We start from the raw sequence: 3923 nt of genomic DNA on the forward strand, positions 1-3923 counted from the left end.
CCGCACACACACTGCTCGCCGCTCGTCGTTTTCTCGTCCGCTGTCTTGGTTGTTCTCACCTTCGTTGACAACCCGCCACTAAAAACACCGAAGCACAAACACAGAGGCGCGCACATGTGCAAGGGCTTACTTGCCACAATATCCACGAATGCGCACTTTTGGGGTGTAAGGAACGCCGCGCGACTTCCGAGGGGAAGGGACACCCGCAACTAATTCGGTCGGAAAATTTGTTTTTGTGCTTTTATGGGGTTCAGAGCCCCAAAACGACTCAGGCTATAAGGGACGGAGTAGTACAGAGTTTCGGATAATGTTGACCACCTGGGTCTCTTTACCATGCACTGACACGCACAGTACATGGGCACTGTTGTGATTTGAGGCCCAGCCAGAGGTGACAGGCGAGCCAGGCAGGCGCCATCGGGCTGCGTTGACCAAAGGCGCTGGTTTTCGGAGAAGACGCAAGGAACGCTGGTGTGGGGGCGCCTCTGGAGACTGCGTCGCCGTGAACAAAAGCAGCTAATCCCCTTTGCCGAAGGTTCTGAAAGCGGCGCTTCTACCGCACTGAGCTCTCCCGTGGATCGGAGGAGACAGCGAGCGGCGGCGGCGCCAACTCGTCGCCCGCTTGCCCCTGAGCAGCCCGACAAAGCGGGGGTGGACACGGCTGATTTGTCCTTCCCCCCTCAAGAATTCATCGGTGGCCGGGGTACGAACGTATCATGATTATAGCGAGCGACCTGTGCCCTGTGCACTGTCTGCCTCCGTGTCGCTATCTCTCTAGAGATCAAAGAAACAGACACCCATCTCAAGACGGCTCGAAACACATGCTCGCCGGTGCCGCTGCATGTCTGCAACAGGTCGTCCTTCAGCAGAGCTGGCGGTGGCGTGGTTTGAAAACGGCGGAACGACGCGCGCCCGGACGCGGCATTTCGCAGATGTGACCTAGCGTCGAAGCGGGGCTGCTTTTACCCTTTTGGCTGAGCGCACCACCGCCCCTGGCGTGCGGCCATCACTCACGGTTCGAGTGAGCGATTTTCCAGGGGGGTGCAGCCGCCCCCCCTTGCCCCCCCCCCTCCGGACGCCCATGATTACGTCTTGCGTTCGCCTTTTCAATTCCGAAAGATCTTTTTGTTGGCGTCTCGCCCATGGCCAGTTTCTACGCTCTCGCGCGCACAAGTGCCCCGCGATAACGGTCTTCGTCAATCAGTTGAAGCTTTTGTTTTATTTTTCTCACATCGTCCATGTACAAACCCGGCGCATTACACTCCAGAGCTAGCAATTTCTCAAGCAGTGTCTTTAAATTCATTTCATTTTGTTTTTCTTTATACCGTATACAGCTGGATTGTTCAATAGCTTTTATCTTAATTTGTTGTTTGCAAAGTTCTCATTCTTGATCCAGTTCTTGCTCGGTATCCAGAGCAACGTTATTAATTTCCGCTTCTACGAGTCTAGTAAACTGGTCATCCTCTAAAAGTTTATTGTTCATCTTCCAAAGGTCCCACTGAAAACAACCGCCTCTCTTTCTGGCTCCAATCGTACACTGAACCACGCAGTGATCCGAATATGTATACGGGCAGAACGTCATAACATTGGCACTTTGGGACCAGTTCTGCCGATATGTAAATCCTGTCAAGGCGGGCGTGACTAGACCGCTGAAAATGCGTGCACTGTAGTTGCCCATTGCCCATAAAACATTCCGCCACGTCTTCCAAGGCAAACTCGTCAATCGTTCGCGACAAAATTTCTGTGCTCTTATCTCTAAAGCACGCGGGCTAGTTTTATCAGCGGAGCTCAAAACACAATTGAAGTCACCCATAAAGACAAGTTGCTTGTCCGTGTTTACGTACTGCTGCACTAAATCAAACAGAGCTGCCCTTTAATCGACAAAAGTAGATTCATATACACAGAGAACACGCCACTGGGTAGACCAGAAACTAAAATCGAGGACCACTCCCCTACCCGACAGAAAAGAAGCATGCGTTTATACAACAAGACCTGGCAGCTTTTTGACGAACAAAATACATCCTCCCGAAGTGCCAACCGCGTGACTCACAACTGCATAAAACCGGGACGTGAAACGCTGCACCATGCTCTCGGTCTCTCTTTCGCCCTCGACCTTCGTCTCTTGAACACCTAGAATGTCGATGTCGTAGTCATTTAAGAGGCGAAACACTTGGTTCTGCTTCCTTTTCGCGGCTAAACCCCGTACGTTAAATGTGGCAATTTTTAGCGACTGTGCAGAAGCCATTTTGTTACAGAGAAAAAAAGGCCGAGAGCATGGTGCTTACCTTTCACATCTAGCGTACAGCTAGACGCCTTCGTTGGTGCCAGAGCCATGCCCTTGGACTGGCGGACCTTGCGTTGGGGGCGGTTTTTCGACGGCTCTCTTGTCCGTCGGGACATTCGGTTTGGGTTTGAAAGTCGGTCTCCTCCCAAGTGGTGCTTTCGCTGGCGGCTCCTCGATGCTAGCTGCCTCCACCTTTTCCTTTTCGCTGCCGCTCTCGTCGTGGCCTCGTTTCGCCGGTCCGGGGACGCTGGTCGCTCGGCCGCCGCTCTTCTCAAGAGGTTCCAGCTTACTCGTTGACTCCGTTACCTCAGCGTTTGGAAAGCGCTCAGCCTCGCTCTCCATGCCTTCCCCCGAATCTTCGTTGCCAGGTGTTGTGGCTCCCTTGCCTGACAGACAGGATGCCTCGTTCCCACCCCCCGTAAGCACTTGCTTGCCCGTAGTCAACGCTGGCTTTCCCGCTTCACCAACGCCACTTGCTGCTTCTTCAGTCTCAACGACATCCATTTGGTGCTCCGCCGAGGCCTCCCTCGTTGAAGGTCCTGTAGCCACCGCGTAGGTTCGTACGCATTCAGAGTCAACGTGGCCGAACCGCTTACATACCGAGCAGCGCGGAATCTTACATTCCCGGCGTACATGACCGGTCCCGTGGCAGCGCAGGCACTGCATTGGCCGACCAGGCACAACCACGAGCGCCAACTCTCCTGGAACTCTTATCTGGTGGGGCAGATCCTATATCTTCATCCCAGGCTTCAACTTTAGGAGCACGGTCCTCGTAGTTGAACCCTTTTCGTGAACGCCTTGGACGCGCCACCTCTCACGGGTAACTTCGGTCACCTGACCGAAAGCCGCCAACGCAGTTCGGATGTCTTCATCGGCAACTCCATGCAACATCCAATGAAGCCGGAGCTTCACCTGTTGATCCTCAGGGTCGATGATGATGCACCGGCGCCCTTTCACTAGAAGTTCTTTGACGGCAAGCAGCCGCTTGGTTGCTTCAACGCTGCTCAAAGTCACGGCCCACACGTGGTTGATTTGATACGCCCCCAGAGCCACCACGTCTGGGAGCGCACCAGTCTTCGCCAAGGCGTCCCAGAAATCTTCAACCCTAAAGGGTCGCACACGTACGTCTCCGTGCAAAAAAACAGTGTTCAAAACAACACGTCCGGTGGGCAGGTTCGGCAAAATGATCTGATATTCCTTATCGTCGTTTCCTTCAAGCCTGTTACCGCGGCCAGCCTGGGCCGCTGTCGCCGCTCCGCCGGAGCTCATGATTCCTCGTCCGTACACGCCGGTGGCCGGAAGTAGAATGACTGCGTCCGTCACGCTCGGTGGCCGGAAGTAGAATGTGGCCACTATACTAACGAGGAGACAGAAACACAGGCGCACCGTCGCTTAGGTAAAGGCACAGAAGGGCAAAGCGAGACGAAAAGAACACGAAGCTCCCCGTCGGGGAATCGAACCCCGGTCTCCCGCGTGACAGGCGGGGGTACTGGCCACTATACTAATGAGGAGACAGAAACACAGGCGCACCGTCGCTTAGGTAAAGGCACAGAAGGGCAAAGTGAGACAAAAAGAACACGAAGCTCCCCGTCGGGGAATCGAACCCCGGTCTCCCGCGTGACAGGCGGGGGTACTGGCCACT

General features: G+C 54.5%; 1 pseudogene; it reads right to left on the minus strand.

Moving 5' to 3' along the window:
• Positions 1-2302: 2302 nt before the first annotated feature.
• LOC149337500 (uncharacterized) lies at positions 2303-3567 on the minus strand (annotated as a pseudogene).
• Between the last annotated feature and the right edge of the window lie 356 nt (positions 3568-3923).

Source organism: Amblyomma mixtum, chromosome 7 (assembly GCF_055824585.1).
Source record: "Amblyomma mixtum isolate Tamu chromosome 7, ASM5582458v1, whole genome shotgun sequence".
Taxonomy (NCBI): domain Eukaryota; kingdom Metazoa; phylum Arthropoda; class Arachnida; order Ixodida; family Ixodidae; genus Amblyomma; species Amblyomma mixtum.